The sequence below is a fragment of the Microtus oregoni genome, unplaced genomic scaffold (genome assembly GCF_018167655.1).
Source record: "Microtus oregoni isolate MIOR12 unplaced genomic scaffold, Mior012 000000F_ref0000247, whole genome shotgun sequence".
NCBI classification, from domain to species: Eukaryota; Metazoa; Chordata; class Mammalia; order Rodentia; family Cricetidae; genus Microtus; species Microtus oregoni.
In genome coordinates, this window is record NW_024543059.1 from 30771990 (window position 1) to 30785247 (window position 13258).

Below are 13258 nucleotides of genomic sequence, written 5' to 3' on the forward strand. Positions count from 1 at the left end.
ACTCTGAATCTAATCTCCTTTGTTTAGCTTTTCTCCTGACCATTATCCATAACAACTTGTAACCAACATCCTAAACAAAGGAAAATATCCATAGTCCATTTTTTGGGGAATGTGGGTGTAGTTTTCCAGGCTACTTCTGGCTGGTTGGGGGCGCTGATAAGCTTATGGGGACCTAAAGAAAATTTAGAATTATGATCAAGTCATGACTAGAGTATCCTGTGAGGCCTGATCATCTCAGACAGCAGTCTTGGATCTATTCTGAATGTAGAACTCAGACATCTGGGCCATCCTCTCCTATTGTGATGGAGGAGGGTCATCTTTCTATCTGTTGATTTCATTGGTTAAGCAATAAAGAAACTGCTTGGCCCTCATAGGTTAAAACATAGGTGGGAGGAGTAAACAGAACAGAATGCTGGGAGGAAGAGGAAATGAGCTCAGAAAGACTCGACAGCTCTGCTCTCTGGAGAGAGACGGCATGCTCCCCGCTCCCAGGCAGACGCATGCGATGAAGCTCCGACCCAGGATGGACGTAGGCTAGAATCTCCCTGGTAAGCCACCTCGTGGGCTATATAGATTATTAGAAATGGGTTGAGGCTGAAACTACCGGGCCAAGCAGTATTTAAAAGAATACAGTGTCTGTGTAATTATTTCGAGGCATAAGCTAGCAGGCGGCCGGGGTGCTGGGGACGCAGCCCCGCCGCTCCTATTACTACACTATTGGAGATTTCACAGGGGGTGTTTCTTGATGAAACCTGATTTTTCTTAACCCAGAATGAATCCACAGCCTCTCATTTCCTGTGGAAACAAAAGCAAAACCTCTTCTCCAAAGTAACATACCTTTTGACTTCAATTTTGAAGTCAAGGTATTCTCAAAATACCTATCTTGGATAAATTCAGCAGCATTTATAATTAAATGTCTTTTAGCAGCTGTCGCTCCTTCTTCAACATTCAAACAATTCAAAGAGAACATAACATTCAGTATCCAGACCCTCTGTGTGTTTTCCATCTTTTATGTGGCTTTATTTTAAACTCTTTTATTTTTATTTTTAATTTTTTGCTTTTTGAGACAGGTTCTCTGTGTATCTTTGGCTGTCCTGAGATTCACTCTATAGACCAGGTTGTCCTTGAACTCACAGAGATCCACCTGCCTCGGCCACCCAAATTTTGGGATTAAAGGTATGTGCCACCCCACCTTGAACTCACGGAGATCTGCCTGCCTCTGCCTCCCAAGTGTTGGAATTAAAAGTTGGGATTAAATACTCTCTCTTTTTCTTTTTCCTTTAAGGACTTTATCCCCCCCCCAACTCTACATATATTTTTAAACACACAGTAAACTGTTTAGAAGTTTTCTTCATCTTTGAATCTATCTTTACTGTATATCTCTCTTTTTCTAACCCCACGAGTCTTTAATTTGCTAAGCGATATGTCTAGGATTAAATCTGTGCCTTTGATGGCTGGATCCTTAGCTTTTTTTCTGAGAGTCTAGCTTCATGTCAGAGGGTCAGAGGTACTGGCTGAAGCCATGTATATTGCCACAGCTCTATGGAGTTTCAAGGTCCCTGCCACCACCAATAATCATACAGTCAGCTTTTCATCAACACCATTTAAGTATTTTGTGTCAGGACCTCTTAAAAGAGCTGCAAGGTTTTACTGCTAAAGCTGAGTCAGGAAGCCTCTCTTAAATGAGAGCGCTTGCCTGTAGCAAGCAGAGCCTACCTGTGAAAGTTCTGCTACCAAGAAGCTGTGCTTAACTCTGTTCTTTTCTGTCTAGAATAACTTTCCAAGCTCTCTCAGGCTTTTAAGTGGATTTGGTTAACCCCATGTTGGCATGCCATTCTGTTGATACATATATGATACACAATAGCAAATTAAGATTACCTATGCATAACTTTTTTAAGTGTCAATCTTTTGTTACAAGTTTTAAGCTATTTTTTTCTGTTACAGATTTTGCAGATATTTTTAACTACACTAAAAGAACTTGCAAATCCTGATACCAGAAAGTTTACACAAAGCATTACAAATCCCATAATAAAGTTCACACTCCAGCAAAAGTTTTAAAGATGTGAGAGGGGAGTAGTCAGAGAGTTGGACATCTGTTGTTACACTTGGCCACTTAAAACCTCTGTTGGAAACAGCTGGACTCTTAGCTCTTCTCAGGCACATAGTGTCTTTTCCTGGGCTGTTGTGTTTTGCCCAGGTGGATATCCTGACTCAGGACAGACTCTTTGGAAGCAAACCTTTAAACAGATGATTCAGCAGGGTTTTTCACCTGGACTGCTATCCCACCAGCTAGCTCCCCAAATAACTACACAGAGACTTAAAATCAGTTATACTTGCTGAGCTGATGACCTAGGCTTATTTCTAACTAGCTCTTATAACTTAAATTAACCTATTCCTATTCATCTATGTGCTGTTTTCAGGCTCATTTACCTCATCTATGTAGTTCTTATACAGCTCGCTTTGTCTTATGATGTGCACGTGAGACTCCCTTAACTCCCATGACTCTGCCCTTCTTCCCAGCATGCATTCAGTTTAGCTCTCCCACCAAATCTCTTCCTGCCTAGCTATTGGTCAGTCAGCTCTTTTTATTAAACCAATCAGAAGGTACCTTGGCAAAGACACATCTTCACAGTGTATAAAAAGATTATTCCATAGCACAAATGTCTATGAGTGAGAAGGTCAAATCCCAGCTCCAGAGCCAGGATTTCAATAGCTTAGAACAGCATGTGAAAATATTTCATTATTATCCATACTCAAAATACATTTGAATTTCTGTAAGACTGAATCCAGTAATCAGAGGGATGGCCAAGAGTGTAGAGCAATGAAGGCTTAGAGATAAGAGGGGTTGTTTTTGAATGATCTGCTTGTGCAGTAGCTGAAATTGTCATTGCCACAATCTGTGAGAATTGGACATCAAGTATGCCTTTTTGCCAGTGAGACTGATTATCCAGTCTGTACTAAGACCCAAGCTATTTGCAGTAAGTCAGCCAGGCTTCAATGGTATCTGAGTTCACGTGGGGGAAGAGATTAAAGGAGGCAGGTGAGAGGAGCCACTGGTCTAATAAGATCCCGTGGTTACTTCAGACTCCAGAAAGCTGAGCAAGCTCTGTGAGTGAGAGGGAAAGGAAACACCCTAAACCAGCAAGCTGAGCAAGCAAGAGACAGAGCAAGCAAGAAGGAGAGCATCCTTAAAGGGTGGGAGGAAAGGATCTCCAAGAGTAGAGCAAGGAAAGGTAGAAGGACTTAGGAAGAAGAATAAAAATAAGAATCCTGTCAGAAGAAGGGCTTCAAAACCACACACATTGGCTGGGCGCTGGTGGCACATGCCTTTAATCCCAGCACTCGGGAGGCAGAAGCAGGCAAATCTCTGTGAGTTTCAGACTAGTCTGGTTTACAAATTGAGTTCCAGGACACCCAGGCCTGTTACATAGAGAAACCCTGTCTCAAAAAACCAATCTATATTGGGTGACATGATAAGGAAAAGTGCCAAACAACAGAGTCTCAAATTGAGGGCATCGCAAAGTAGGCTGAGTCTTGTTGGAGACAGATCCAGGATCTTGTGGTGAGGGGCTCCCTTGTCCATGGGGTGGGATATCCAAAAATACATTCTGAAGTTGCCCAGCATATTGCTATGACTTTTGTGGAAGGTTCCAGCAAGCCAGAGAGAAAGAGCAGGCACCTCCAAGAGGAAACTTACACAAGTAAGCATAGAGAGGCAATTGAGTAGCATAGGGAGAGGGGAGAAATAAATGGCTGGAGAGGAAGACTAAAAAATTTGGAGTAGAACATGGTGGGTGGCTGGAGAGAGCATAAGTGATCTCTAATGAGCAGGGCCAATTGGCAGTTAGGTTCAATTAGAAAGGGCAGGACTCTCATTGGGGGAAGCAGTATTCCCCTCCCAGGTTTCAGCACCAGGTTTAATTGAGGGTGTGAGGAAACCACCAAATTAGACCGCTCTGCGGGAAGAAAAGGAAAATCTTATTCAAAAGGTCAAGGTGATCTCTAAGTCTAGAGGGAGGGGACAGAGAGAAACAAATGGAGGAAGGTCTTGCCAGTGTGTTGTGATGGGCAAGGTATTGAAGTGGGGCAGCCTGGGAGCTAGTGTAGGGCTTTGATCTTTTGGAGTTCTTGCTTGAGTTAATATGGGACTAGATGCCCTTTCTGGGAGTAGCTGGCTGCCAGATGGGGAGATAAGGGAAGTGACAGCTCTTCCTGACAAACAGAAACCAACTTTGCAAGGTTTCTGAGGATTGCTGAGGAATGCTGGCTTTCGGTAGCCACCCTTCTGCTTACCTGGTCAGAGTTCAGCCTGAGTTGAGAGCCCAGACATCATCAGTGGCATTGCCATCTTGAGGATTTGTGAGAGCCAAATTTGGACCTAACATCTTTGATTGTTGGGAGCAGTGAGACCACAGATCCTGAATTTCTTGTAATCCCCTGATCTGAGTGCCTACAGCTGCTCTGAGCACGAGACCTTCAGGAGTTCCTGATGGCAGGAGAGTGGTTTCTGGTGGGTTTGGCTGGAGCGTGGCTATCTCTATATAATCTGCCCCTGAACACAGTAAAGGGGGCATTCTTGGGGAATTCAAGGATAACCCGTGTCACTGTCTCTCTGTCTGTATGTGTTTGTGTATTTTAACCTCCAGCCCCCCTGCTTGAAGCTCAGTAACTGGGAGCCAGTGCACAGAGCGCAGACACAGGGGCATGGTGGGTGGCATTTGATAATCACTTTCTTTCCAGTATCCCAGGAGCATGGCCTGTGTGTCCTGGCTTGCTTCTGCACTGGGAAATGGGCATAGGCAGGGGCCTGATCTGGTAAAGGGGATCAGGAACTTCTTGGATTTTTTTTTTGTTTTTTTGTTTTTTTTTTGTTTTTCGAGACAGGGTTTCTCTGTGGTTTTGGAGCCTGTCCTGGAACTAGCTCTTGTAGACCAGGCTGGTCTCGAACTCACAGAGATCCGCCTGCCTCTGCCTCCCGAGTGCTGGGATTAAAGGCGTGCGCCACCACTGCCCGGCAACTTCTTGGATTTTACTGATCCTGTATGGTCAGTGACACTCACAGATGACCTTACTGTCAACAGGAACTCATAGCCATATACACAGAAGGGAAGAATTCAGGAAATGCTACTCCTCCTGACCTAAAACAATGTTTATGAAAGAAACAGTGGGTGCAGTAAACTGAATAGTATATGTTGCATTTATAAAAGCAGATTGTACGTAGTAAGGCCATTTATCAGCACAATTGCTTTTCAGGACAGAGAAATACAAGATAATTCCCAGTTCATGGTCTTGTTATCCAGACTCCAAAGAGGAGCATATAGCCAAACACTGAGCCTGATTTGCTCAGTAAAGCTATTGAAATGGAAATCAACTGTACCACTCTGTGTTGCATCCTTCAAGGATGCGGTGTCCAGGATGTGTGTTGACTCTCAGGGTCAGTTGGCTCCAAGTAAAACAGTTCTCCCTCAGAAAACATAAAGCTGTAAGGAAGATATGGGATCTATGTTCCACCCAAGCTTAAACAGAGATGAGAATTGAGAAACTTGTAAGTGCTAAATATTACAGCTGAGAAGTTTGATGGCTACTGTGCAATCATGTTATTACTGCTTCTGTGAATTCCTTACAGACTAGTGTAATTTGGTGGACCAAGCCTCCAGAAAGGTCTCCCTAAACCCCTGAAGCCCAACAAAAGCAGTAAACAGTTTGGAGAAAACTATGCCCAAATTCCCAAATATTGTTTTCAAATGTTTGTTTACAGTTAAAGGGAGAATATTCTATAGAGATAAACACTATGCATCGCTGTGCATCTTTGTTTATTGATAAAAGTTTAAGATCAGTTTTGTTATATGCATATTTCTGCTCTTGATTAAGGTGTTTGTGCAGTTCATTTAAAAATGTAATGTATAATTAAGAAATATAGGTTAATAGATAGTCATCTATAATAGTCAAGTTGTAGTCATGTTAGTTAAGTTTTCTAGATGTACAGAGATATATTTCAGATGGATAGTTATTCTTCAAACCTTTCAAAGGCTAACAGAATATGGCATTTAAAATGTTTTAAGAACTTGGGACTTTTTATGACAACGAGACTCATCTGCTCTTGAGAGAAACAATTAATAAAACTGAGAAGGTTCTGTAAAGCAAAGGACATGGTCAATAAGACAAAATAGCAGCCTACAGAATGGAAAAATATCTTTGCCAACCCCACATCGGACAGAGGACTGATCTCTAAAATAGACAGAGAACTCAAGAAATTGGTCATCAGAAGAAAAAATAACCCAATTAAAAATGTACAGACCTAAACAGAGAACTCTCAACAGAGGAATCTAAAATGGCTTAAAGACACTTAAGGAAATGCTCAACATCCTTAGCCATCAGAAAAATGCAAGTCAAAATCACTCTGAGATTCCATCTTACACCTGTAAGAATGACCAAGATTAAAAACACTGATGACAACTTATGCTGGCGAGGTTGTGTGGTAAAGGGTAAATTGCTGGTGGGAGTGCAAATTGGTGCAGCCTCTTTGGATAGCAGTATGGTGCTTTCTCAGAAAATTGGGAAACAACCTTCCTCAAGATCCAGTAATATCACTTTTGGGTATATAGTCAAAGGATTCTCAATCATGCCACAAGGACATGTACTCAACTATGTTCATAGCAGCATTGTTTGCCATAGCCAGAACCTGGAAACAACCTAAATGCCCCTCGACTGAAGAATGCGTAAGGAAAATGTGATACATTTACACAATGGAGTACTAAACAGTAGAAAAAAATGACATCTTGAAATTTGTGGGCAAATGGATGGATCTAGAAAACATCATATTGAGTGATGTAACCCAGAAAGACAAGTAGCGTATGTACTCACTCATAAGTGACTTCTAGACGTAAAGCGAAGAAAAAACAGCCTACAATTTACAATCCCAGAGAACATAGACAACAATGAGGACCCTAAGAGAGACATACATGAATACATGGATCTAAACTATATGGGACATAGAAAAAGAAAAGATCTCCTGAGTAAATTGGGAGCATAGGGACCATGGGAGAGGGTAGAAGTGGGGGGGGGGAGTGGAGAAAATATCCAGCTTCCTACCAGTGGCCATATATTCCTCTGGCCTTCTGGAAGACCCTGCTTTTTAACAGCATGGGCTGCTTCATCAACAGACATTGTTGTATACCATAGGTTCCTTTCCTATTTTCTAGTCTCAGCTCACCCAGCACTGTGTATCTCAGGCTCATTGGTAAAAGCTGTTATGTCTTTTGCTTTTTGTCTGGTGCTAGATTCTGTTTGTTCAGCCTCTGCACTAGTTCTTACATGCTGTGACCAGTGGTTTTAATTTTCTGGTGACTGAGGCTGTTGTAAAGTGTCTTTCAAGACCTTTATTACTTACTACTGTATATTATCTTTTCATGTTAATTTGCAAAAGTTCTCTAAACTCTCTGAGTCCTATGTATGGTTTACCCCATAGTATAGTCTTGAATGGCAACATATTTGAACAGAACACATGCACCCAATTTTAATAAGCTACAACTTATGAGTTTTTAAAAATATATATGGCTAGTGCTATTTATGCGTATCCCTTACAAAAGGTCATTTCTCACAATATGTTCTTAAAACTGTAGAGTTTTATCTCTTTTGTTTAGCCATACAATGCACTCAGAATTGTGTTTTTCTTAATATATGATGTAAATGAGAACCCTTTTCATATTATTTGGTTAGTCTTTCATTGAAAATATAGTCTTTCTATTTTAGGATATTCTGGTTCATTCATAATTTACTCCCAAACCAATGTTGGCTTTCTAGGCAGTTCCAGTATGCTGGACTGCCAACTTTTTATCTTTATTTCTCCGGATTGTCTGCACAATTTGCCTTTTCATTCGCATAAGTAAATAGCACAAATAAATTTCAGATCAACTTTTTAACTTCTACAAACTGCCTGCTGTGAATTTGATTGGAATGTTGATGAATCTGTAGAGAGACGTGGGAAGGCAAACTCATGGGTGCCTACAGACCTCCCACTTTCCTCAGGTTTCCTTTCATTTCTCTGAATGCTGGTTTGTAGGTTCATTTTGTCAGAGAAGTCTTGCATACATTTTATCATATTTATTCCCAACATTTTAATGTTCTTTGATGCAACTATAAATACTATCCTTTTATAGTTTTCTAATGAATTGTTGCTGATAATAGAATGGATCATTTTGTATCTTGTCCTTCCATCTAGCACTGGGCTAGATTTAAATTACAGTTCTGCTGATATCCGAACAGACAGATGGGCATGTTTTTTACATAAACATGCCATTTACAATTCATGGCATTTAAATTTCTTTCCAGCCCTATTCACCTCTCCCATTCTTGCAACACTGGGATCAGTTTTTTCCCTTTCCTTCCTGAACTATGGGAAAGTCAGCTAGACATCATCATAAACTGTGTACAGGATTCTTCTCTTATTATTGTCCACTAAACAGCATAGTCTAAAAACTTCCTAGTGTTCATGTTTTATCATGTGTTAGAAATGAACCAGAGATACCAGCAGATACTTTATTTTCTTTCTTTGTTAAAAAAGAGGATTTATTTCACTTTTAATTTGTGAGTGTGTGTGTGTATGCACACACATGTATGTATCTGTGTATGTGCTTGTGAGTGCCAGTGGAGTCCAGAGGAGGGTGCTTGATGTCTTAAAGTCTGAGTTACAGGTCAATGTGACCAACTTGACTTGGGTGCTGCTATCCAAACTTAGGCCCTCAGTAAGGACAGTATGTGTTCTTAACCACTGAGCCCCCTCTTTGGCCTTGAGCGTCCAAAGGCTGTGTTGTCCACAGGTGGTCCTAGAATCCACTCTGTATGTCTATCTGGGGAAAGGCACACTTAGAGATCCTGAGGTGTCTGGTGTAGTACAAAAGACCAAACAGCAAACGTCTGCTTAGAGAAGACTGAAGGAACGCGGACCAGACTGGTGGTCAGCAGAAACGATGGGAATATGGGAAGCTGGCTCTAGCCTGAGGCTCACAAGACGCTAGGGTGGGAACTGGATTGGGGGAGCAGCAGCGGTGGATGAGCTGCAGAGCCCTTCCTTTCCATTGAAGGAGGAATGTGATTTGACTGACATTTTCAAAGGAAAAAAAAATCCATTAAAAAGAAAATAGAGGAAAAAATTTAAATCCTAACCTCTGATTTTAACTGTATTTCCTGCCTTTTGGAAGTCTGAATGAGCCAAAACCTTCTTAGGTATTTGGAAGCTATTTTAACCCAATTGGATCTATAGAGGAGAATGCAGGCTTTGAATGTCTTTTAGGAGACAAGGCACGCTAATGGGTTCTTGGGTCATCAGGTCTCTGCGGCAGAGTGCTTCTCCGGCTCGCTTTTTGCTTTCTGGTGCACAACTGTAATTATCCTTTGCCCGGTTCTCTGTGGTGGGCAGACAAAGAAGGCTGTATATGGTCATGTGAGAATATAAATGACAACCAAATTGAGTTTCTTCTGTGTGGCCGAACCTTCCTGTCAGGCGAAATGCAACGTGACTACTTTTTTCACCTATTTTTTTTTTTTTTGTTAATATGTATGAGAGATCTTGCTGACTTTCGCGTTCAGTAGCACATCGGAATGGGGGTGGGGGATGCTTGTTTGCGCAGTGAACATTGGAGTTCAGGGAGGGAGAACGCCTCTTGGTACAGCGTATATCCGGGGTGGCCCAGAGCCACTCCTTGATTCAGGCAGGATGTGTGCCGCTGTGTCTTAGATCAGTCTCAGTGCTCAAGGGGCACCAGCCTTAACGGAGAGAACAAGGGCCACACAAATTGTGTGACAAAGACAGATAATGCAGGCCTCCCCCACCAGGTCACACCCGTATGTGCGCTCTCCTCCCTCTTTGAGTCCTCTGTGGTGAAGGACTTACTGGAAGTCCCACACTCCAGGTCAACCCTGCAATCTCCACCTGTATTTCTCCAGCACCGTGTCTATTGGGATGGGATGCCCCGCCCCAAATCCCCGAACTTTGGGTTTGGGCTTCTCTCATTGGTCCCAGCACCTGGCAGACAACATCTGTTGAAGGCAATGACTTTGTTCCTTCTTCCTCCAAGTGGGACATGATAGATCATGCCGCTGTTGACCAGTGGTCATGTTTTACCAGGCAGTCAATGCTGTGGCCCACAGGGGTCGCAGCTGAATAAGACTGAAGATAATGTTTGTCCTACAGAAGCACACACTGCACCCTTTGGGAAACATGAAAGCTAGCGGTCATGAAGAAGACAGTAGGTGAGTACCAGCTTGATTTCTCAATGTTCCCAGGGTCAAGTATCTGTCGTCTTCAACAGAAAGTTCTTATGGTCAAGTTCTGGAGGTAACCAAGAGAAAGGGCAATAGCCCGTGGGACGTGGAGGTCATACCACTGTGGTACTCCACTGGCCAGCGACTGCAGCAGAAGTGGCCCTTTTCTGACATCAGGCATTGTATTTGTTAGCCTTCTGTGTACATCAGAAGCACTGTTGTTCAATTAGAGAGCAATTCCATATAAGCTACCTGTAAAATTGAAACTTTTTTCAAACAATAGAATTTGATCATGCCCCCCCCAGTCCTCCAACTCCCCAAAGATCCCCCCACCTAACTTCATGCTCTTTCTCTCCCTCACCCCCTAAAACCAAAAGTCCTCTTCCCGCCCCATTTAATCCTCCCGCTCCAGTCTCCCCGTCCCGTATCTCAAGAACTACATAACTATACATTTTATTTCCCCTTCCTTGAGAGGTCCTCCTCTCCTCCTTAGTTCTGAACTCATAGAGAACCCTTGTTTCCTTTTGTAATTGAAGACCTGTTTCATTCAATCATGCTAACCATGCTCCCCCTCCTCGATCTCTTCCTAGGACTCCTCACATCCCCACCCTCCAGCTCCACACCTTTTCTCTCTTAAAAGCCCAGCCCACCAAAAAGACCAAGAAAAAGCACTTAAAAAGAAACCCCATAAAAACACACAAAAAATGAAAACTAAAATACATCCGTGAAAGATCATAAGTCAAAAATGCCCAAACGAAGCAAAATGAGGGGAAACATCTAAAAACTGACATTTGAGTTTGTCTTCCGTTGGCCAGCTACTCCTGAACATGGGCCTACTCTGGAGTGTGGATATCATTCCAGTGAGAGCCGTCAGAGAAAACTATTTTTTCCTTTGCAAGTGGGGGTGTCAATGGCAGAAAGTGTCTTGGTTAGGGGTAGAATTTTATGTCCTCTTCTGTCTCTCAATGCTGGGACCCCATCTGGCTTGAACGTGTGTGGTCCCTGTGTGCCCTAGCACAGTCTCCGTGAGTTCCCGTGTGCACAGTCATGCTGTGTCTGGAGCCATCCATCCCCTCTGGATCTCACATAGATCTCTGAGTCCTGAGGGGAGGGGGGCATTCTGTGGCTTTATTTTATTCAGTTCTAGGAGATGGTTAATTTCTTTCTTGATCTCTTCTTTGATTGAATTGTCATTCAGTACTGTGTTGTTCAGTTTCTATGCGTTTGTGTACTTCCTATGGTTTCTGTTGCTGCTGTATCCAGTTTTATTCCATCCGGATCGGAGAGAAAACAGGATGCGACTTCAGATTTCCTTTATCTGTTGAGACTTGCTTTATGTCTGTATTAGTCGGGGCTTTCTAAAGAAGCAGAACTAACAGAATCATATACACAGGATTTATTAGAGTAGCTTACGGGTTACTGTCTAACTCTTCTAACAATGGCTGTCTCCCGATGGAAAGTCTAAGAATCCAGTCGTTCAGTCCACAAGGCTGGATGTCTCTGCTGGTTTATGCCAGAATCCCAAAGAAGTAACCTTTAATACGAGCGAAGGAACAGGAAGAGTGGAGGCCAGCAGGCAGAGAGTGTGTCTTTTCCATGGACTGCCTACTTTAGAAGGCACGGCGCTGGTTTAAAATGCATCTTCCTACATCAAAAGATAGAGATTTCGGGTGGATGGTCCCATTTCAAACAACTCAATTAAGAACAATCCCTCACAGGTGTACCCAGCTGCCCTGAGTTTTAGTTAATTCCAGAAAGTCAAATTAACAACCAAGAAGTGCTATCCCACTGTCCTAAGACGTGGTTGATTTGGGGGCAAGTTCCATGGGCTTCTGAGAGGAAAGTGTGGGTGGATTGCTGTATGAGCATGTATTGTGTCTGTCTGATTTATGATGTCATGCACCTCGCAGTGTCTCTGTTGAGTTTTTATTCAGATGACCTGTCTTTTGGTGAGAGTAGGGTATCGAAATCACCTGTACTTACAGTGCTGGTGTCAATCTATGGCTTTTAGTCTGGTAGTGTCTATTTTATGAAATTAGATGTTCCTGTGTCCAGTGCATTTTTCTTTACAATTGTAATATCGTGTTGATTTTTTTCCTTTGGCTTTCATGACTATGAAATCTCACTCCTTTTCAAACTTGTATTGACTTAAAATCTATTTTCAGATATTAGGATAGCTATAACTGCTGTGTCTTCCATTTGCTTGAAATACCTTCTCTATCTTTTTACCCCAAAGGTGGCTTTATTATTGATGGTGAAATATTTTAATGAAGCCAAAAGATGAACTCTGCTTTCTTTCTTATTTTTTAATAATTTAATTAATTTATTTTACGTCCCAATTGCAGTCTCCCCTCCCTCCTCTCCTCTCACTCACTCCCCCACCCTACACCCTTAATCCACCCCTTATCTATATCTGCTCAGAAAGGGGCAGGCCTCCCATGGGCATCATCAAAACATGACTTCTCAAGATGCCATAAAACCAAGCACCTCCCCCTGTATTCAGGTTCAGTATAACTGAATTTATGTTGAGGTCTTTGATACATTTGGACTTGAGTCTTGTGCAGGGCTAGATATGCATCCATTTGCATCCTTCTACACGCTGACATCCATATATATATATATATATATATATATATATATATATATACTTTTATAAGTTTTGTTGCATTTGTGGGGTTTATCTTTTAATTAAATGTTACAGAATTGTTTATTTATTCTCTGTGTCTCCTTAGGCTTGTTTAACCTCTCCTTTATTCCTTCCAGTACCCATTAGAGTTGGTTTAATGTTCATATATTTTTTAAATCTGATTTTTATCATGAGGAATTTGCCTTTTTACTTTGTTTGGATTGTGTTTCTCGGTATGGTAGTCTGGGTCTTGTAGAACACTAGCCCAAAGCCTTCTGTCTCTCATAGTCAGTATTAAAAATTCAACTGTTGTTCTGATTGGCCAGGCCTTCTTCTCATTTTTTAACATTTCTTTGTTCTATACATTGA